At 43.2% G+C, this 23483-nt stretch overlaps 1 long non-coding RNA gene and 1 pseudogene across 1 annotated transcript in view; both read left to right on the forward strand.

The window, feature by feature from the left end:
• Positions 1 to 210: 210 nt before the first annotated feature.
• On the forward strand, positions 211 to 329 carry LOC117095947 (annotated as a pseudogene).
• A 10871-nt stretch (positions 330 to 11200) lies between these two features.
• LOC117093680 overlaps positions 11201 to 23483 on the forward strand; it is a 30445-nt gene continuing 18162 nt past the window's right edge. Inside the window, exons 1-2 of the long non-coding RNA XR_004441191.1 lie at positions 11201 to 11349; positions 15554 to 15647. This is a non-coding gene — a long non-coding RNA (uncharacterized LOC117093680). The remainder of the gene's footprint in view (positions 11350 to 15553; positions 15648 to 23483) is intronic.

Genomic DNA, 23483 nt, shown 5'->3' on the forward strand with positions numbered 1-23483 from the left:
AGAGCACTAGCTTCAACCATCAGTCAGATTCCTTTCTCTTCTAGACCCCCTCAAGCTGCAGGAAGTCAGCCAGTTTTGAAGGGGCAATTATCAAATGTCAACATTCTAATTGGTCTCCAACACTCCTGCTGTGGTCTGAATGCTGGTGTCCCAAAAAAATTTCTATGTTGGGACGTAACCCCCAGTGTGAAGGTATAAATAGGTGGGGCTGTCTACAGCTATACCAGCCCGAATGCATCTGATCTCATCTGGTCTTGGAAGCTAAGCAAGGTAAAGCCTGGTTAGTTCTTAGATGGGAGACTGTCTGGGAATACCAGGTGCTGTAGGCTTAAAAAGAAAAAAAGAAGTGAGGCCTTTGGAAAGTTTTTAGGTCATAAGAGCTCTGCTCTAATAACTGGGATTAGTGACCTTATAAAAGGGGCTAAAGGGCGTGTTTTTGACTCTTTCACCACGTGAGGATGGAACACGAAGACACCATCTTGAAGCAGAGGCGCGGAATCTGCTGGCACGTGGATCTTGGACTTCGCAGCCTCCAGAACCATGAGCAATAAATTTCTGTTATTAGGCTAGTCATGGTGGCCACACCTGTCATCCCAGCACTTTGAGAGGCCAAGAAAGGAGGATCACTTGAGGCCAGGAGTTTGAGACCAGCCTGGGCAACATGGTGAAACCCTATCTCTACAAAAAATGCCAAAACATCAGCTAGGTGTTTTGATGCCTGTAGTCCCAGCTACTCAGGAGTCTGAGGTAGGAGGATTGTTTGAGCCCAGGAGGTGAAGGTTGCAATGAGCCAAGATCCTACCATTGCACTCCAGTCTGGGCAACAGAGTGAGACTCTGTCTCAAAAAAATAATAATAAAATAAAAATACATTTTGGTTGTTTATAAATTATCTAGTCTAAGGGCTTTTTTGTTATAGCAGCCCAAATGGACTAAAGGCAACTCCACAGTGAGGCATGATTACTCTTCCTTCCTGAAGCCTTGGGATTACACGTTGCCACTGTAGAAAAGAAGCACCTTTATACAGCTTCTAGAAATTCAAGCTGGAAATGCTCCCAGAGAGAACAGTATGGTCAACCTCATAACCCCGGTCAGGCTGACCCCCATCCCCCTCCCAGCTCAAATACAACCTGAGCTATGTTCAAAGGAGATCTCAAAGCAGGATCAAGCCTTTTATTCCTTTCTTCCAATAATTTTTTATTCTTATTAAATACATATTATAAATAAACTAATGGGACTCCAAAGGAAAGGAAAAATTTGTCCCACACTATCAACATTCCAAGTTGAACTGCTTTTTGTTGGTTCAAGTTCATTTTCGTTTCATTTCATTGGCATGTATCATTTTTATGTAGCTGAAGTCATCATTGTGTACAGTAAAATTTATTCTCTTTATCACTTACAATTAAATCCTAAGCACTTTTTTATGTTATATGGGGTCCTTGCAATTATTATTGGCTCTGTATATCTCACAAGAGGTTATACTGCATAATTCACCCAATCTCTTCTTGAACCATGTCCTTTTAGATTACTTTCTGTTTTTCACTGTTGGACCTAATGTTACAATGAACAGTTTAGTGCATTACTCAGATCACCACTCTGTAACAAAGCCTGGGAGCCTAAGAGAATTTTTCAGGCACCTCTTTCCACAAGATGACATGCAATGGGGTGGGTGGTTCTGGCCTAATGAGAAGAGAGATGGGGGCAACAAGAAAAATGGAAGATGCTGGGTTTGTTCTACATTTGACCTGAGACAGTGGTACTCATCATTTTTAGAAAGAAGTGAATGGGCAGGAGTAGTTGTCGTTTTGAGGAAAGGTCCTACGAGCCCTGGGGGAAATGGGTCACTTCCTGGTCCAGACGTGAAAACCACAGTGGCCAGGGGTCAGGGAAATACAAAAATGGCCCAGAAGCAGCACTTTCATGCAAGTGGGGCAGCAGAGGCAGAGTGAGGGGCAACCCGCCAATGGGTTATGGGCTGAGGACCTCACAAGCAGGCTGGAGCAGGGCAGAAGGAAACTTGGTCCTTACCACGTGCAAGACACTGGCAGATACCTCCAAGAACTGATGGAGGGACTCTGAGGCAGGGACTTGATTTCCTCCAATTATGTAGTTGACCCAGTGAGTGTGTGGTCTACAGGCATCAATGTTAATGCGTTCTCGTCTGTACCCGCAAACCAGACAGGCTGGAAAGAGTCAAGGGTTTAGATAGCTTTCCTTTTGAGCTATTTTCCTAGGATAGCTTCCCAGAAGCAGGATCACTGGGTTAAAGAGCACCAAAGCTTTTTTTCCTGTGGAATTCCCATAGTCAGTTCTCAGGCCCAGCTTCCATGTTCTTCTTGTCTTCCCTGCCCTAGTCCCAGGAACTCAACCACATTTTGGGTTTTATTTTGTTTTTGTTTGTTTGTTTTCTTGCTTTTGAGACAGAGTCTCACTCTGTCACCCAGGTTGGCGTGCAGTGGTGCTATCTTGGCTCAGTACAACCTCCACCTCCTGGGTTCGAACGATTCTCGTACCTCAGCCTCCCAAGTAGCTTGGATTACAAGCATGCACCACCATGCCCAGCTAATTTTTTTGAATTTTTAGTAGAGACGGGGTTTCACCATGTTGGCCAGGCTGGTCTCAAACTCCTGACCTCAGGTGATCATCCTGCTTCGGCTTCCCAAAGTGCTGGGATTACGGGTATGAGCCACCATGTCTGACCTCAACCACTTTTCTTTTCTCTTTAGTGTTGCCCCCTCCCTCTTCCCCATGGGGAGCCTCTCCATCCAAGACATCTCTGCCCCTCACCCTTGAAATATCTGCAGCAACTCTGTGTTATGAACGCATTAGTAATGGAGTTGCATGTACTGCTAATACTACTGCGATTTTCTTTATTTTTAGCCTATATGCATAAGGAAAGGGAATACTAGATCTCTGAGAGGTTAATAAAAAGGAAGATGTTGCTCCCCACCCCACTCCCCTTGTTGGTTATTAAGCCAGTTCCCCATTTTCTCACTTCTCCTAAAGACAAACTCTGAGTCCTTTTCATTTTAAGCATCACTGCAGGGCACAATACAGTGGTAACTGAGATATTTAAAACAAGGGAAAAGGCACACAAATGTGAAAGTCTTAGTAAGTTTTGAGGGGCTCACTTCTGTCTTTGTTTCTGAGATGAGATCTTGCTTTGTCACCAAGGCTGGATTGTAGTGGTACAATCACAGCCCACTGTGGCCTCAAACCCCCGGGCTCAAGTGAAGCTTCTACCTCAGCCTCCTGAGTCGTTGGGACTACAGGTGTTGTATTAGTCCGTTCTCAGGCTGCTAATAAAGACCTATCTGAGACGGGGTAATTTATAGAGGAAAGAGGTTTAATTGACTCACAGTTTCACACAGCTGGGGAGGACGCACAATCACAGCGGGAGGCAAGGAGCAAAGTCGTATCTTACATGGTGGCAGGCAAGAGAAGCACCGGGCAAAAGGGGAAAAAGCCCTTTATAAACCATCAGATCTCATGAGAATTCACTCACTATCATGAGAACAGCAACATGGGGGTAACCGCCCCCATGATTCAATTACCTCCCACCAGGTCCCTCCCACAACACGTGGGGATTAAGGGAACTAAAATTCAAGATGAGATTTGGGTGGGGACATAGCCAAACTATTTCAGGCACACACCACAACACCTGACTAATTTTTAAAATTTTTTGTAGAGACAAGATCCCACTATGCTGCCCAGGCCAATCTCGAACTCCTGGGCTTAAGTAATCCTTCCTCCCCAGCGTCCCAAAGTGCTAGGATTACAGGTGCAAGCCACCGTGCCTGGCAATCTTATTAAGTTTTGATAGTCACAAACCCTTGCTTATGGTCCCTGATTCTTTCTTGAGATAGGTACTAGCTAACCATCTGAGACATCAGATGCTCTTAACCTAGGGTCCATGTTGAAGATTCAAGGAGTCTATGTTGGCCAGGGCCTGACTTGGAAAACTAACCACCACCGGTTATGTTAACAGAAAGAATAAAGGAATGGGTTAATCGGGAATTGGAGGACTGAAAGACAAATGAGAGATACCACATCTATCAGAAATCATAACTGCAGGTTGGGCGTGGTGGCTTACACCTGTGATCCCAGCACTTTGGGAAGCCTAAGTGGGTGGATCGCCTGAGGTCAGGAGTTTGAGACCAGCTTGTCCAACATGGTGAAATCCTGTCTCTGCCAAAAAAAAAAAAAAAAAATACAAAAATTAGCTAGGTGTGGTGGCACATGCCTCTAATCCCAGCTACTCCGGAGGCTGAGGCATGAGAATCACTTGAACCCAGGAGGTGGAGGTTGCAGTGAGCTGAGATCACACCACTGCACTCCAGCCTGGGTGACAGACTAAGAATCTGTCTCAAAAAAAAAAAAAAAAAAGAGAGAGAGAGAGTTTGAAAACTGCAGTTCTTGCATTTAGCATCTGTATGCAGACACGGGAAGTGCACTCAGCAGGCATTCCTACCAGACTGACTATGCCCAGCTTTTGTATTAGTCAGAAGGAAACAGGTAATACCCACTCAGGTGAGTTTTTAGAGAAGAGTGTTATCAATGGGGCTACTGGTGTAGGTAGGGTTTAGGGAACCCAGGGAGAGATACTCTGGCCCCTGGGGCCATTACCACCCATAGACTTGTATATAGTTTGGATATTTGTCCCCCCAAATCTCACATTGAAATGTAATCCCCAGTGTAGGAGATGGGGCTTGGTGCAAGATATTTGTGTTATGGGGCAGATCCCTTATCGTTTGGTATTGTCCTCTCAACAGTGAGATTCATAATATCTGGTTGTTTAAAAGTGTGGCACCTCCAGCCACCCCTTGCTCCCGCTCTGGCCATGTGAGATGCCTACTTCCCTTCACCTTCAGTGATGATTGGAAGCTTCCTGAGGCCTCCCCAGAAGCTGAGAAGACGCCAGCATCATGCTTCCTGTAACAGCCTACAGAACTGTGAGTCTCTTCTATATTAATTACTCAGCCTCAGGTGTTTCTTCATAGCAATGCAAGAATGGCCTAATATACACGTCAAGAAGGAAAGGGAAGGACTGTCTAGAATCCAAAAAGGATGGGTTTATGGAGTGGGTGCTTGACTACAGCTGAAGCCTTTGGAGAGGGATTCAGCCAATCTGAGAATGTGTTAGGGAGGCCAGGAGAGTGGATACTCTTACCATGCTCTCTTCAGTTCCTTGCAAGTACCACCCAGTGACCAAACCCAAGCAGAAGCCAGAGGCAAGGAATATACTCATATTGCTCCAGTGGTCGGCTGGTAAATAAATATTTAACAACAAGCTCTGAGACATGTATGTGTGCATGCATGCTTACTTGTAGTATTTGCCAATGTCCATGGTGTAAATATTCCTACCACAGTCACCAAACACGGGGTTAGGAGGAGATGCATACAATCAGTTCTTGCAGGCTCTAGTGCTCCACTGAAGTAGACAGATGGGGTCAGCCTCCCACAGCACAGACAGAGTAGAGAAGGATGGAGAGTGGATCTGGAAGGGCAAACAAAACAACCAGTGCGGCTGCAGCTGCCGACATCAGGCCAAGGGTTCTGGCATCTGGAGCAAGGACATCAGGACCTCCACCTTCACCATCAACATATCTGTCATTTCCAAGGCTAATAAAGGATGGTTAAGGAAAATAAGGACTCAGCAGGTTAGTAATGTCAGAGAGAGAGGAGATGAGACAGGGAGAGAAAGAGAGACAGATGTCAATTCCATTCTAAGCTAAGGCTGGGAAATACCTGCATTCTTCACAGATACCATGTTACCATTCTTCACAGATACCATGCTGTAAGCACAGAGAGGTTAAGGGTAAGGAGTTCTGTTTCTCCACCTTCAATTAACTGGTAGCTCAACAGTGTCTTTCAGACAGCTAGGGGTTGATCCCACGGTGAAAGGAAGAGTGGCATGTTAGAAACGGTGTTCCAGGCAGGGCCAAGACATAATATACCATTTGGCACTGAGCCCCACATCTAAGGAAGAGTGGCACACTAGAAATGGTGTCCCAGGGTGGGGCCAGGATATAATATGCCATCTGGTACTGAGCTCCAGGTCTCAGCGGTCATAATATCCTCCTGTTACCTGCTGGCCTACAAGTGGCCACAGAGCCATTAAACCAACAGTTCATGACCTTGTGGGGGCCCATGTTGACTGAGCCATTGCTGAAGAGACTGGGATTCTGTGATGCTTAGGACCAGCTCTCTGGGTCCTAGTGCTCTTCCTCTGTATGCAGAAGCACACCCAAGTCTCTGGGTAAAAAGCAGTGTTACATAAGAGCCACGCAGCCACCCCCTGCCCACCAGCACAATCACCACTGATCTGCCTGCCATCACCATGCTCCATGTCAAAGTCCCAAATTCTCCTGGAAGGAGACTAGAAAAACTGGCTCTGTAAATTCTTCTTCTTATCGTATGGCAGCCTCCTCATCCTAGGCTTAAGGCACAAGTTCATAGAGATTGCAGCACAGATAATCTAAGTGAGAAGCACTGAGCTATCCTCCAGATAACCTCCGCTTCCTAGGTCCCACCCCCAGCTTTCATGTGGTAATTAGGACAACAGGTACCTGGATGGGGTGACAGGGGTTTGGGCTTGATGTCCCAGGCAGCAGCACCATGATCTTGCCAGGTAAAACTGCAGGTGTAGAAACTGGCCCAAACAGAGCCAGGTGCAAAAGACGACCCTTAACCATTAAAATTTTACTTTTAATGGACAAAAGTTAAATTTCCCTCCCTCTCTTCCACCTACCCTAGCTTTACCAATCTCCATTTTCCTCTCAGAATTATGCACTGCTGAACTGGTAATGGCTATTTGTATTAACAACTCCACCTCCTTAGGATCTGAGGAGGTTTCTAAAGCATCTATCACTACTGTTTATAGGAAACCAAGGACACTGGGCTGACCTCCCATCAGAGGATTGTTAAAGAGAATACAAGTGTCATAGCACCTATGAAAATATTCTGGACTGGGCACGGTGGCTCATGTCCGTAATCCCAGCACTGTGAGAGGCCAAAATGGGTGCCAGGAGTTTGAGATCAGCCTAGGCAACATGGCAAAACCCAATCTCTACTAAAAATACAAAAATTAGCTGGACATGGTGGCGTGCACCTGTAATCCCAAAGTGCTGGAATTACAGGTGTGAGCCACTGCACCCAGCCTATGGTAGTTACGTTGTATAAAGCCACTACAAACATGACTCTGAAAATACTGAGCCATTGCTCCTCGATGGAAAAAAAACAAAACAAAACAACAACAACAAAAAGCAGCATTACCTGCTTATAAGCCTCTCTCTGGTCATAGTTAGAGACAGGACTAGCTGGATTTCCTAGGCCGACTAAGAATCCCTAAGCCTAGCTGGGAAGGTGACCGCATCCACCTTTAAACACGGGGCTTGCAACTTAGCTCATACCCAACCAATCAGTTAGTAAAGAGAACTCACTAAAATGCTAATTAGGCAAAAACAGGAGGTAAAGAAATAGCCAATCATCTATCGCCTGAGAGCACAGCAGAAGGGACAGTGATCGAGATATAAACCCAGGCACTGGAGCCAACAACGGCTAACCTCTTTGGGTCCCCTCCCTTTGTGTGGGAGCTCTGTTTTCACTCTATTAAATCTTGCAACTGCACTCTCTTCTGGTCCGTGTTTGTTATAGCTCGAGCTGAGTTGAGCTCACCGTCCACCACTGCTGTTTGCCGCATTGCAGACCCACCGCTGACTTCCATCCCTCCAGATCCAGCAGGGTGTCGGCTGTGCTCCTGATTCAGTGAGGCGCCCATTGAGGCTCCCGATCAGGCTAAAGGCTTGCCATTGTTCCTGCATGGCTAAGTGCCTGGGTTCATCCTAATCAAGCTGAACACTAGTCATTGGGTTCCACGGTTCCCTTCCGTGACCCACGGCTTCTAATAGAGCTGTAACACTCACCGCATGGCCCAAGATTCCATTCCTTGGCATCTGTGGGGCCAATAACCCCAGGTCAGAGGACACGAGGCTTGCCACCATCTTGGGAGCTTTGGGAACAAGGACCCCCCCAGTAACAATACGTTCATCAACTGATCAGTACATAACCTTGCTTTATGTGTGTTTCTGTTTGGAGACACCTTATTTAATATATGTTGCTGATTCGTTAATCTTGAACTCTTGGCTAACAGCACTATAATTTATGCCTGAGTGAAGCTTATCTGACACATGTATTTTCTCAATAAGGTACAGCACAGCCTTCTTGTGCTTAGAACTCTAGACATGTCTTCAGTGCTATGCTTGGGGACCATCTGAAACAGTGAAATCACCAACGAAAGGCACAAAAATGCAAAACAAAATATGGAACTAAATAGACTACAAAAAGTGTCCTTGTTTACAGTGTGAGAGCTGAACCAAGAAGGCAGATTGTTGTCTTGGTCCACCACAGCTGGGAACATGAGCATCAGGTTACTCAAATGTTTCACTGCTCTGCACCTATCTCCGTATGACCATGGAAGCACCACGAGTGTTGATTTATTTTGAAGTTACAGATACATGTTAGTAGGTGAATTTGCAAGTACATAATCCACAAATAATGAGGACCAACTGAACATACAATAAAAGACACAAAGTAAATAAAGCATTTAAGCAGAAAAGAAAAATAAAATACACATTTAAGGTATTCAGTGTTTTCAAAGGCAAATGCAAATTACTGTGATAGCATTAATCACCTATCATCAGACTAGATTAGAATGTTGGTAAGCATGCAAATATCCGCTAACTCTCTTGAGAGAAAAGTCATAGTGAATAATCAAAAGCCTTAAAAATGTTCAGATTCCTTGACCTACCATTGGAAATCTAGAAATTCTAACCTAAATTAGAATTTCTACATCTAGGCAGAGATGTACCCCAATATTTAATTACAAGAATATTTATCTCAACACAATTTATAATAGCTAAAGAGAAATTATAAATAGCCTAAAAGTCCTGTAATAGAGAATTGGTTAACTAAATTATGATACCTCTAAAATGAAATACTGTGCAGTCTTTAGGCAGGGCACAGTGGCTCACGCCTATTATCCCAGCACTTTGGGTGGCTGAGGCAGGTGGATCACTTGAGGCCAGGAGTTCAAGACCGGCTTTGTCAACATGGTGAGATCCTGACTCTACAAAAATTACAAAAATTAGCTAGATGTGGTGGCACGTGCCTGTAGTCCCAGCTACTTGGGAGGCTAAGGCACAAGAATCACTTGAACCCAGGAGGCAGAGGTTGCAGTGAGCCAAGATTGCACCACTGTACTCCAGCCTGGACAACAGAGCAAGACTCTGTCTAAAACAGAAAGAAAAGAGAAAGAAATATTATGCAGTCTTCAATCATAATGTTGTAGAATGATATTAAACACTTGGCAAGTTGCTCACTCTAAAAGGCTAAGTTCACTTTTAAAAATTAGAACATAGATTATAGATTCGATTCTATTTTTATATGTAAAAAGGGGAAAAAGTAAGACTCATAATTATTTAAATAATTGTGAAAAAAGACACATAACTACTTTAAAGGTAAACTTCTTAACAAAATCATAGCAAACTAGAATGGAATGCAAGTCTATTTAAAGAATTAATACTATAATGCCAATATCTTATTTTGATACTAAATCAACTATGTTAGTCAGCAAAAAGACAGATACCACTATTATTTAAGTTCTCACTCATGAAATCAGATAAAGAAAAAGGAACCAAGACATGATTATTCAAAGGAAATAAATATCATTACTTATACATTATTTATTTGTATACCTACAAAATCCAGTTGAATCAATAAAAATCTTGTAGAAATAATTAGAAAGTTAGATTTCTGACAAAACTAAATGCAATAAGCACACAGTATGAGAGCTGAAACAAGAAGGCAGATTGGAAATCTAGGAATTTTGGTCTAAATAGTCAATGATGTAACTCCAAGATTTAATTATACAAATATTTATTTCAACAAAATTTATAGTAGCCAAAGAGAAATCATAAGCAGTCTAAAAGTCCTATTCTAAAGAATCGGTTAACTAAATTGTGATGCCTCTAAAATGAAACACTATGCAGTTTTCAATCATAATATTGCAGAATGATATTAAATGCCAGAAGGATGAAAAGATGTGCAGCATCACTGGTCATTAAGGAAATGCAAATTAAATCTGCAATGGTATATGTGATGGTTAATACTGAGTGTCAACTTGATTGGATTGAAGCGTGCAAAGTATTGATCCTGGGTGTGTCTGTGAGGGTGTTGCCAAAGGAGAGTAACATTTGAGTCAGTGGTCTGGGAATGGCAGACCCACCTTTAATCTGGGTGGGCACCACCTAATCAGTTGCCAGAATGGCCAGAATATGAAACAGGCAGAAAAACGTGGAAAGCCTACAGTGGCCTAGCCTCCCAGCCTACATGTTTCTCCCATGCTGGATGCTTCCTGCCCTCAAACACTGGACTCCAGGTTCTTCACTTTGGGCCTCAGACTGGCTTTCTTGCTCCTCAGTTTGCAGATGGCCTATTGAGAGACTTTGTAATCAAGTGAATTAATACTCTTTCGGAGGACTGTATGTGCACCAATCAGCACTCTGTGTCTAGCTCAAGGATTGTAAATGCACCAGTCAGCACTCTGTGTCTAGCTCAGGGTTTGTAAATACACCAATCAGTACTCTGTGTCTAGTTCAAGGTTTGTAAATACACCAATTGGTACTCTCTATCTAGCTAATTCTGTATCTAGCTAACTAGCACTCTGTGACTCTGTGTCTAGCTCAAGGTGTAAATGCACCAATCAGCACTCTGTCAAAACGGACCAATCAGCTCTCTGTAAAGTGGACCAATCAGTGGGATGTGGGTGGGACCAGATAAGGCAATAAAAGCAGGCTGCCCAAACCAGCAGTGGCAACCTGCTGGGGTCCCCTTCCACACCTTGGAAGCTTTATTCTTTTGCTCTTTGCAATAGATCTTGCTGCTACTCACTCTTTGGGTTCACACTGCCTTTATGAGCTGTAACACTCACCTCAAAGGTCTGCAGCTTCACTCCTGAAGCCAGCGAGACCACGAACCCACCAGGAAGAAGGAACAACTCCAGACACGCTGCCTTTATGAGCTATAACACTCACCACGGAGGTCTACAGCTTCACTCCTGACAGCAAGACCACAAACCCACCAGAAGGAAGAAGCTCCAGACACATCTGAACATCTGAAGGAACAAACTCCAGACACATCATCTTTAAGAACTGTAACACTCACCGCGAGGGTCTGCAGTCATTCTTGAAGTCAGTGAGACCAAGAACCCAACAATTCCGGACACACTATTAGTTCTGTCCCTCTAGAGAACCCTGACTAATACAGTAGGCTAAACTACAATGTTTGGAAGGTAGGTGTGTTAAATGTATTTTCAACTTATCATATTTTCAACTTACAATGAGTTTGTTGGAGTTTAACCCATTGTACCTTGAGGAGTATCTGTGTATACATTTTTTCTGCCGTTATCATAGAGCAATACAATTGTTTTATATTTAAGATTAGCAGTGCATTAGATTCTTCTCATTTTTCTACATAACTTTTATAAAAATAGGTGTTATCGCCATAGAAAATGCCTTTAAAGATGAGCTTTGGCCAGGTACAGTGACCCACACCTGTAATCCCAGCACTTTGGGAGGCCAAGGCAGGCGGAACACTTGGGTCCAGGAGTTCAAGACCAACCTGGACAACCTGGCAAAACTTCATGTCTACAAAAAAAAAAAAAGAAAAAAAGAAAAAATTATTCTGATACCTGTACTTCTAGCTACTCAGGAGACCAAGGTGGGAGGATCACGTGAGTCCAGAGTCCAGAGTCCAGGAAGTCAAGTCTACAGTGAGCCATGATTGCACCATTACACTCCAGCCTGGGTAACAGAATGAGACCCTGTCTCAAGAAAAAAAAAAAAAAAAGATGAGTTTTAATTTAGCTACTTATGTTGTTTCCAACTATTCCCAAATAGATAATGCTGGCAGAAACCTTTTCGTGACTATAGCTTTTCTGGTCTGCTAGATTGCTTTTTGGATGATGCCTAGGAGAAGGATTTTGAGGCTGTAGGACATGAATGCTCTTATGCCTCTTGGCTATATGCACAAACACTTACCAGAGGTTCTAGCACCTAGTAGGTGCCCAATAAATGCTTGTTGAATCCAAATAGGCATGCTGGTTTCCAAATGACTATGCTGACAGCAGTATGTAAGGTGTGTTTGTTTTTTCTTCAACAATTGGATTGATCTGGGCAAGTTGTTTAACATTTTTAAGCCTCAGTTTCCTCAGCTGTAAAAAGAGTAATCACAGTCTAGTTTAACTGCGAACTTCCCATCCCTTCTCTCTGGGATATTAGGGAAATTCCTTAGCCAAACATGGCGGAGAAAGTTCCCTGTCTTCTTAATCCAACTCAGACCCTGTCCAGTGCCTCTGGTTTTGCATTGCCCACACAGTGTCTCCTTTGTCCTTCACCTTCATTTCCTGGCGTCATTGCTCTAAATCCTAATGGTAAAGTTCTCACAACACAGTCACTGCCTGCTTTGTCTCCATGCAGCCAGAGTTAACATGGACTCATCTCTCTGTTCTGCTCTGTGGTAGATGAGGAGGGCTGGATGTTGCTCTCCTGGATGGGTGGGATGGAATGGAAGCATATTCCAGTTCAGGGAGAACCTAATTGGATTGAGGGACCAGGACCTTCAAAGGACAGCTTCACCATGTAGAAGCCAGGACTCTATACCACTTGCTGTACTGCATTATCAAACATCTTCCTCTGCATTTACTAGCCTCAGAGTTTATTCATGTGAATGATGCTCTTTTAGTGGTTCCCATAAACCTTTTTTATTTTATTAGAAAAAAATATATATATATAAAATATATGATAAAAAGTCATCTAGTACTACCAGATTTTTTTGTTTCTTTTTTGTTTTGTTTTGTTTCTTTGAGACAGTCTTACTCTGTTGCCCAGGCTGGAATGCATTGGTGTGATCTTGGCTCTCTACAACCTCCACCTCCCAGGTTCAACCAATTCTCCTACCTCAGCATCCCAAGTAGCTGGGATTACAGGCGCATGCCACCATGCCTGGCTAATTTTTGTAGTCTTTGTAGAGACGGGGTTTCGCCATGTTGGCTAAGCTGGTCTCAAACTCCTGACCTCAGGTGATACGCCTGTCTCAGCATCTGAAAGTGCTGGAATTACAGGCATGAGCCACCACACCCAGCCATACTACCAGTTTTTTTAAATGTCAACTATGTCCATCCTTCCTTATTCTTGACTGCTGCTTCTCTGAAGCAGCCACTCTGAACTCTTTTAACCACTGTTTCCCTAACAGTTGCCTCTATATTTCTAAATAAGCTTTTAAGAAATATATAATATCTTGGCTTTGGTTCTCAGCAAGGCCAGTGTTATTTGTTAGGAAGAAAACAAATTTATTAGAGGATTTTAGGTAGCTTACAGTTTTTTGGACATTCTTTAAAAAAAAAAGAAGATTTGAAGCTGAACTTCCAGAAACAATGCCCCAAGTCATGCCACATATTAGCCTGGTAGGGAAACTGCAGCTATTGATACAAAACCCACAACACCAGGTCCATCCTTAGACAGAGCCCAGAGGTATCTCCATCAGCGTCTATGTGGGAGCCCTATCAAGGTATATGTCTATGTAATACACAGGTAAACTCAAAGTCATATGGCACAATGTCCTACAGCATCCCTTCAAATTACTTCTGCCACCTCCTGTGCCAGTCTGTCACCCAGTGCATTTCCTTTTCTTTCGTCCTTTTTTCTTTTCTTAATACAGGGTTTTGCTTTGTCACCCAGGCTGGAGTGCATTGGCACACTCACAGTTCACTGCAGCCTTGACCTCCCAGGCTCGTGGGATCCTCCCACCTCAGCTTCCCATGTAGCAGGAATTATAGGCATGTGCCACTATGCCCAGCTAATTAAATTTTTTTTTTGTACAGACAGGGATCTCACTATTTTGCCCAGGCTGTACTTGAACTCCTGGACTCAAGAAATCCTCCTACCTCAGCCTCCCAAAGTGCTGGAATTATAGGCGTGAGCCACCACACCCAGCCACATTTTCTTTCCTTGCTCACTTTTCCCAAGTGTGTATGTATATTGGTATTACCTAGCTATAAGCTAAAATGTGACATGCAAAACATTATTACCTTCTCACAAAGAGCTTTACATGTCAGGGTGTGGCTTATATACTGTCTACTTTTAATATATTAATCATTATTATTTTAAATTGCTGGTCAGATAATGCCAATCTTGTTATACCTAAGTCTGGTTCTGATGCTCATTCTGTATACTCAAACTGTGGGGAGGGGTTTTTTGTTGGTTTTTTGTTTTGTTTTTGCCTTTTCGTGTGCCTTGCAATTTTTTGTTGAAAGTGGACGTGCTGGCCGGGCGCGGTGGCTCAAGCCTGTAATCCCGGCACTTTGGGAGGCCGAGACGGGCGGATCACGAGGTCAGGAGATCGAGACCATCCTGGCTAACACGGTGAAACCCCATCTCTACTAAAAAATACAAAAAAAGCTAGCCGGGCGAGGTGGCGGGCGCCTGTAGTCCCAGCTACTCAGGAGGCTGAGGCAGGAGAATGGGGTAAACCCGGGAGGCGGAGCTTGCAGTGAGCTGAGATCCGGCCACTGCACTCCAGCCTGGGCAACACAGCCAGACTCCGTCTCAAAAAAAAAAGAAAAAGAAAAGAAAGTGGACGTGCTATACTGGGTTAAAAAAAAAAAAAAAAAAAAAAGCTGCTGTAAGTCGACCTTTAGTGATATGGTGGTAAGGTGTGGAGGGAGGGGAAGTGCTCTATGGTCCCATGAACAGGTCTCAGTCTTTTAGTAAGCCTGTACCTCCAGACTGTGCACTTCAAGCGTGCTTTTCACTTTCCCTCCTTAGGAGGAACAGGATGGCTAGAGGGAGCTAGAATTGGGTATTTTCCTTTCCGGGATCACTTAGGCTCTGGTGCAAGAGGTTCTCCTGAGGGCAGATCTTGTGAAGAACAGAGTGCTCTGACATATTTCACCATGGTTTCTTTTCTCTTCCCCCTTCTGGAAGCACGAGGGGATTTTTTTTTTTTTCCTTTGATCTTCACTCTGAGAACCCCTTAGAGCCACTGGAGGTAAAACTCACAAGAGTGGGAGTGCTCCCTTCTAAGACTGGGCACCCCCCTGAAGCTTTTTACTCTCAACTTGTCCACTCTGAGTCTCCAGCAATTCGTTACTTACACTTCAGGTTTCTCTCCTTGTTTCTGCAGAAGTTTCTGCTCATGGGTTTCCCCTGGAGTAAGCTGTGGTTCTCTGTACCTGCATGTCTGTTTCTCCAAGCAGTTTGAGCTGTGACCTTAATCCTCTGATGGACCCAAGAAGAACTGTTGAACTGTAGTTTGTTCAGCTTTTTACTTGTTAGGACAGAGTGATGACTTCCAAGCTCCTTACACGCTGGAGTCTTCTCCTAATGGTTTTGAATGTTCTAAAATATTTATCTGCCAGGTGATGATGAATAAAGCTAAATAAACCCTAGTCAACCTGGTGTATTCATTTTATATGTGTTTACTATGCTTTCTTTGAGACCACCTGAAAGACTAGAAATGACATGGGCTTTGGACTTGGACAGACCTCGTTTGGAACCTTGATGTGACTGATGTCTCCCTGTGTGACTTTGGGTATGTTATTTACTAATCTCTCTGAGCCTCAGTTTTCTAGTATGTCAAATGGAAATTGGATTATACTCCCTATGGAATTGCTATAATTACTGATGGGTCTCTTCTACCCTTTTGTTTCCTTAAATTTCTTTTGTGCTTTACTATTCTAGGTCACTTCTAGTTACTGTCTTTCACGTTTCTTCTTTCTTCCATGTTAAGCCTTCAGTGTCATTCTTGTCTGCATGTAAGGATATAATCTACAGGTCGATGCTTTAAATCATGTTCTTAGGCAAAATAAGCATCCAGGAAACTCTGGCATAAGCTTAGATTTGGTTGACATTTACAAACTGGCGATTTCTCTGTATCCAACCCATTTTCTTTTCTGAGTCACTGGGATAATGTGAAACTCCCTTTATGTTCCATTGGTACAAATTAAATGATGTTAAGTAGCATCTGGATTTCAATGCCCACATCAGTGTTGAGTGTATTTTTGAGGATGGAGTTGGTTTTGGTTATAGAAATTCCACAGATTCTTTCCCTGCAAGGCTTGCTAAGTGAAGTGCTTAGACTCTTGGAGGTTCCTCATAAGGGAGACTCCAGGACACACCCAGATGAGTACATTTAGTTTGTTTCTAGCAACCCTTCCTTGTTAGATGAGCTAAAAGGTCAACTATTTATTAAGGTGGAGCAACAATGAGGTGAGCCCTGGCTGAGTCATGGGCTGGGAGTTAGAATACTTTGAAGCTGGTAATGGTTAGGTTGAAAGTCAGTTTTATTTCTTCCTGTTGCTGTTCCAAACACATGAGGAGAAGATGAGAACCAACAGGAAAAACAGCAAATGATGGGTAGGGGAAGAAGACAAGGTAAGGAGGAAAGAAAGACAAGAAGGAAACCTGAAAGTTACAGAGGACTCATTGTATATCAGGAACTATCTTGTGCATTTCACATTGTTCTCTCATTTTCTCCTTAAAGCCACCCTGTAGAGTAGCTATTACTATGTCTATTTCCAGGTGGAAGTAAATATGTATCAGAAAGATTGGTCAGGTGGGGTGGTTCATGCCTGTAATCCCAGCACTTTGGAAGGCCAAGGAGGGTGGATCCCTTGAGGTCAGGAGTTTGAGATCAACCTGGCCAACATGGTGAAAATCTTTCTCTACTAAAAATGCAAAAAAATTAGCCAGGCATTGTGGCACGTGCATGTAATCTGAGCTACTCAAGAGGCTGAGGCAGGAGAATCACTTGAACCCAGGAGTTGGAAGTTGCAGTGAGCTGAAATTGTACCACTGTCCTCCAGCCTGGGCAACAAAGTAAAACTCCATCTCAAAAAAAAAAAAAAAAAAGACAGATGAAGAAAATCACCACCTTCAGTCACTTAACAGGTAAGTAAAGGAGCTAGGACTGGGATTCAGGTTGTTGGAATCCAAGCCCAAAGCCTTCTTCCTTGTATTCTTCCTCGGTTTCAGCCAAGCTGTTTGCCTAATATATGCCTTGTGTCACATACTGTGTGATAGGTGCAGTGATGTAATTTCAAAGATGCCACTCTCAACTCCCTGCATGACATGTTAACAGTCTGGTAGGCGACTCTAACACTGAAATAGTTTCCACACAGAGTGTCAAGTGCCTTAGATATATATGAGCGACAATGGAGATTTTCAGGGAGGAGTAATCAGGGCTGGCTGGGGAAGCAGGTCTGCAAAGAGGTAAGATGAGTGTGGGGAGGTCTCCCAGGTGGAGGCGCAGGATATGCAACTCATGAGGGGATAAACCATTATGCGCGTCATCATGGTGGGAACACAGGAGTGAGAAGAGGAGAAGTCAGAGGGGAAGTCTGGAGTCTGACCATGGCGGGCCTTGTGTGCCAGACCAGTGAGTTTAGTCTTCATGATGAGGGTGATAAGGAAATGCCTTAACAGATGAATAACTCAATGAAAACCATCATTTAGACAGGCTCCTCTGGCAGCATTGCAGAGCATGGGCTGGAAGGAATTGAGAATAGAGTCTATGAGTCCAGGTGATACCAGGGTAGGCCCCCAAACGCTGGTGGGACTTCAACCCCAGCCAGTGTCCAGGCTCTTGACACAATCATGAGAAGAAAGTCAAAGAAAAGTCAGAAAATAGTGGAAGTATGGAAATGTATTGCAAAGTGAAAAGTACATCCTCAAGAAAGAGGACTACAGGCATACTCGAGAGAGTCACACATAAAGGAGTTTGGGACTGCTACCTTTAAGGGTTTCTTTAATCAAGGTATGGAATAGTCATGAAAATTCCTGGAAAAAGATGGAGATTTCTTGGAACTGTGGTGCCACGCATTTTTACACCAAATATGGACGTTCCCAAAACTATCCTGGCACTGGTGGGTGTGTAATTGAGTACGTTAATGAGCATATAATGATCCAAGTGAAACCTAGGTTGAATCCAGCACCATGTTGGGTCCAGTTGATTTTAGCCCACTTGGGCCACACGGGTGTTTCAGGGTCTTAAGCCCATAGTCTTTAGTCATGTGAAACTGCTATCTGGAGTTTTTATTCTCCTGTGATGATGCTATATCATTCCTGTCTGATAACGGGAATTCTGAAGCTGGGATGAAACTTCATAGTTGTCCCAAATAGATAGGGATCCGGCCTTTGTAAATCACATGGGTTCAAGTTCAAAAGGAAAGAAAGAAACTTCAGGTGGGCTTGAGAGACCCCAATTAAATGCAAGGTTCAACACATGACAGATAACAGGCCCTGAAGGAATCAAAGTATTTTACCTCAAAATATATTTCTTTGACATGTTCTGAAATGGCCCCACAAAGCTGTCTCTTGTGAGAGAAATTTGTATTCTGTAATCTCCTCTTAATAGGTCTTTTCCCAGAGAGTCTACATTTTTTAGGGTCTGATAATAAACATTCACCATTCATTCTCTCTGAAGCCTGCTACCTGGATGCTTTATGTACATGACAAGAACCTTGGCTTCCACAACCCCCTTATCTAAACTCAAGCATTTCTGGCCAGGCACAGTGGCTCAAGCCCATAATCCCAGAAGTTTGGGATGTCGAAGTGGGTGATTCACTTGAGGCCAGGAGTTCAAGACTGGCCAACATGGTGAAACTCCATCTTTACTAAAAATACAAAAATTAGCCAGGTGTGGTGGCACATGCCTATAATCCCAGCTACTTGGGAGGATGAGGCATGAGAATTGCTTGAACCCGGGAGGTGGAGGTTGCAGTGAGCCAACATCGTGCCACTGCACTCCAGCCTGGGTGACACAGCAAGACTCCATCTCAAAAAATAAATAAATAAACACAAGCATTTCTTGATGCTGAACTCAACTTTTCAGGCAGAGTTTAACTCTTTCATCCATTTGCCAATCAGGAAATCTTTGAATCTACCTATGACCTGGAAGCCCACATTCCCCTCCATTTTGAGATGTTCCAAACCAATGTATACCTTGCAAGTATTGATTTGTATCTTGCATTGGAATTTCTGTCTCATTTAAAAGTATAAAACCAAGCTGTAACCCAACAACCTTGGGCACATGTTCTTGGGACCTCCTGAGGCCATGTCACGGGCCATGGTCCTCAAACTTGACAAAATAAACCTCTAAATTGATTGAGACCTGCTCAGATACTTTTTGGTATACACTTAAAAGAAGAAAAGTTGTGGAAAAAGAGGAAGGGAGGAGACTGTGGTCATGGATGTGTTGGAGTTTAAGGTTTTAGAAACAGAGCCATTCCTCATGATGAAGGGGCCACTATGACCATGGGCGTAGGTTTCAGGGAGAAGAAAGTTGGAGTTCATTGCCATTGAGTTAAAGCATTAACAGGTTAGGGTATTTGTTGTGTTGTCCATGCAGATATTAAATTTACTTAAGATTGTAGCAGATGCTAAGGTGGGAAGAAGGACTCAACCAGGTGTTAAAGTGCTCAATGGATGTAGAAGTACAATGCTCACTTTGGTAGAATATTAATGAGAAAACTAAAAGGAGGAGTAATAAAATGGCTGGAACCTACAAACAAAAGTGATTTAGTATGAGGAGGTAAAAATAATGTCCTGATAAAATTATTAGGGAGTTGGGGGAATGCAAATACCACCGCTGGTGTCCATATGAGAGAATGAGTAGCTTCCATTAAAAATAGTTCTAAGGAGGCCAGGTATGGTGACTCATGCCTGTAATTCTAGCACTTTGGGAGGCCAAGGTGGGAGGATTACTTGAGCCCAGGGGTTTGAGACCAGCCTGGTCAACACAGTGAAATCCTGTCTCTATAAAAAATAGAAAAATCAGCCAGGTATGGTGGTGTAAGCCTGTAGTTCCAGCTACTTGGGAGGCTGAGGTGGGAAAAACGTTTGAGCCTGGGAGACAGAGGTTGCAGTGAGCTGAGATTGCACCACTGCATTCCAGCCTGAATGTCAGAGTGAGACCCAGTCTCAAAAGAAAAAAAATAAATAAAAATAAAACAGTTCCAAGGAATTGATATCCTTAGGGAAGAGACAGGATTCAAAGAGTCATGGGAGTAGAGAGAAAATTCCAGAAAGATAATGTCCTCTTGGAGGTTATTTATAGTGAATACAGTGTTTTCTCTTCTGTTTCATTGACTGTTTTTCTATTATCGTACCATTAATGTGCTGTTTAAATTATCATAGCTTCATAACAAAATTCAATTTCTGGTCTTTGAAGTACAATTTTGTTGTTCTTATCCTGCCCCTACCCTCAATTTCTTAGCCATTTTCACTTAATAAAATTATTTCACTGTTATTCTGATGAGAAACTGCATTAAATTGACTTGGGTATAATTGACACCCTTATCCTTTGTTGTAGGTCAAGTTCCCTGGGAAGCCTACTCAGATGGAGATTTGTATAAGTAGATTTATTAGGAAGAACCATTGGGAGTAAGGAGGTGGGATCAGGCAGAGGAAGCATTGAAGTGTAATGAAGTCACAACAAAGCAGTTGATCCCATGGAGATAGAGTTCTGGTGCTAAAATGGAACTTCATAGTTGTCCCAAACTGAGGCAAGGGGACCAGACCTTTGTAAAACTTCCTTCCCCCCATTGACCAGTCTCACTAGAGGTGAACTACCCAGCAAGAAGAGGCCTTAAGCTTAAGAGAGGTGGCTTTCATTGAGGGAGATTCCTGGAGAACAACTGAGCTATGAGCCATTGGCAGCCAACACTCTCAGCAGCAAAGGGAATGAGTGCCTTGGTCTTGTTCCAAGTGGGGAATCGCAGTGGCACATCACAGCATCCACTACACCCTCTTCATGAGTATAGTCATGAGTATATTGTGTCGTCTTGTTTATTCAAATCTGTTTTTTTCTGAAGATTTTCAAAGATTCAAATTGTTACAAATGCAATCCCCTGATGGGTTCCTCTTTCCCATTGAACAGACAAAACCAATTCACTAAGACTGTGGTATTGCAGTACAGAAGAAGTGTAATTAAAGCAAGGCCAGCTAAGTGGAAGGACAGGAATTTTACGATTACTCAAATCAGCCTCCCAGAGAACTCAGAGGCTAGGGTATTTATGGATAATTTGGTGGGCAGGGGGCTAGGGAATGAGTGCCACTAACTGGCTGGGGATGAAATCGTAGGGGTGCTGAAAAGGGTCCTTGTGCACTGATTGTGCCTCTGGATGGAGGCCTTGGGACCAGTTGAGTCATGATTCACAGGTCCAGGTGGGACCAGTTGGTTACCAGAAACCAAAAGTCTGAAAAACATCTCAAAAGACCAATCTTAGGTTCTACAATACTGATGTTACCTATAAGAACACTTTGGTGCCGGGCGCGGTGGCTCAAGCCTGTAATCCCAGCACTTTGGAAGGCCGAGATGGGCGGATCACGAGGTCAGGAGATCAAGACCATCCTGGCTAACACTGTGAAACCCCGTCTCTACTAAAAAATACAAAAAATCTAGCCGGGCGAGGTGGCGGGCGCCTGTAGTCCCAGCTACTCGGGAGGCTGAGGCAGGAGAATGGCGTAAACCCGGGAGGCGGAGCTTGCAGTGAGCTGAGATCCGGCCACTGCACTCCAGCCTGGGCGACAGAGCAAAACTCCGTCTCAAAAAAAAAAAAAAAAAAAAGAACACTTTGGGAAGTCATAAATCTTATGACCTCTAGCCACATGACTCCTTAGCAGTAAGGGATTATAAAAACTATGCCTACATTTTAACAGAATTCATCTCCCCAATAATCCTAATCTTGTGGTCTTTCATTAGTTTTATAAAGGCAGCTTCAGTCCCTGAACAAGGAGGGGGTTAGTTTTAGGGAGAGACTATTATCATCGTTGCTTTCAAGTTAAACTATAAACTAAATTCCTCCCATGGTTAACTTGGCCTATGCCTAGGAATGACCAGGGACAGCCAACCTGTGCAGCCAGAAGCAAGATGGAGTCAGTCATGCTAGGCTTCTCTCACTGCCATAGTTTTTGCAAAGGTGGTTTCACAAAGACTTACATAGGCTTTTCCAGGCAATCTCTACCACACTGCTTATTACATTTACTATAGATTGTTTTGTATTTTGTACAGGCATGGTGAATAAGACATTTTTTCCTTTATATTTTCTAACTGGTTATTCCTAGTGTGTAAAAACAGTATATAGTGTGTAAAAACAGTATATAGGTTACTATGTTCATTTGTTTATTTACTTTGTTAGCTTTAGTGATATATAATTGACATACAATCAGCCGCACATATTTAAAGCGTGTTCTTAGATGAGTTTTGACATATATATATATGCATATATATTTATTTATAAGAATATCACCACAATCGGCCGGGCGTGGTGGCTCACGCCTGTAATCCCAGCATTTTGGGAGGCTGAGGCGGGAGGATCATGAGGTCAGGAGATCGAGACCATCCTGGTTAACATGGTGAAACCCTGTCTCTACTAAATATACAAAAAAAAATTAGCCGGGCGTGGTGGCAGGTGCCTGTTGTCCCAGCTACTCAGGAGGCTGAGGCAGGAGAGTGGCATGAACCTGGGAGGCAGAGCTTGCAGTGAGCCAAGACTGCGCCACTGCACTCCAGCCTGGGCGACAGAGTGAGACTCCGTCTCAAAAAAAAAAAAAAAAAAAAAAAAAAAGAATAAAGAATATCACCACAGTCAAAATAATCAACATATTCATCAGCCCCAAAAACTTTTTTATGTCTCTTTGTCATTCATCCCTCTCTGGCACCAGCCCCTAACCCAAGGTAACCGTTAATTTGCCTTCCGGCCAATTAGTTTGCAATGTCTAGGGCTTTTTTAGTGATGGAATCATACAGTATGTATGATTTTTTTGTCTGTCTTTTTACCTGTCTTCTCAGCATAATTATTTTGAGATTCATCCATGTTGCTTCATGTAGCAGTAGTTCATTCCTTTTTATTGCTGTGTAGTATCATGTGTGTATCATAGCATATCCACTTACCTGCTGATGGACATTTGCTTGTTGTTTCCAGTTTTAGACAATTACAAATAGAGATGACATTAATATTCATGTACAAGTCTTTGTGTGGACATATGATTTCTTATTTCTTGGGGAAATACCTAAAGTGGAATGTCTAGGTCATATGAGAGGAATGTGTTTAATGTTTCAAATATTTTCAAAACAATTGCATCATTTTACATTCCTATCAGCAGTACAGAGTTTCAGTTCTTCCATATCCTTTGCCAACATTCAGTGTGGTCAAACTATTACATTTTAGCCATTCTAGTGAATATTGCATTAGTATACTGTATTAGTCCATTTTCACGCTGCTGATAAAGACTTACCCAAGACTGGAAAGAAAAAGAGGTTTAACAGAGTTACAGTTCCACAAGGCTGGGGAGGCCTCACGATCATGGCAAAAGGCAAGAAGGAGCAAGTCACATCTTACATGGATGGTGGCAGGCAAAGAGAGAG

This window comes from Trachypithecus francoisi, unplaced genomic scaffold (assembly GCF_009764315.1).
Source record: "Trachypithecus francoisi isolate TF-2019V2 unplaced genomic scaffold, Tfra_2.0 Contig01440, whole genome shotgun sequence".
Taxonomy (NCBI): Eukaryota; Metazoa; Chordata; class Mammalia; order Primates; family Cercopithecidae; genus Trachypithecus; species Trachypithecus francoisi.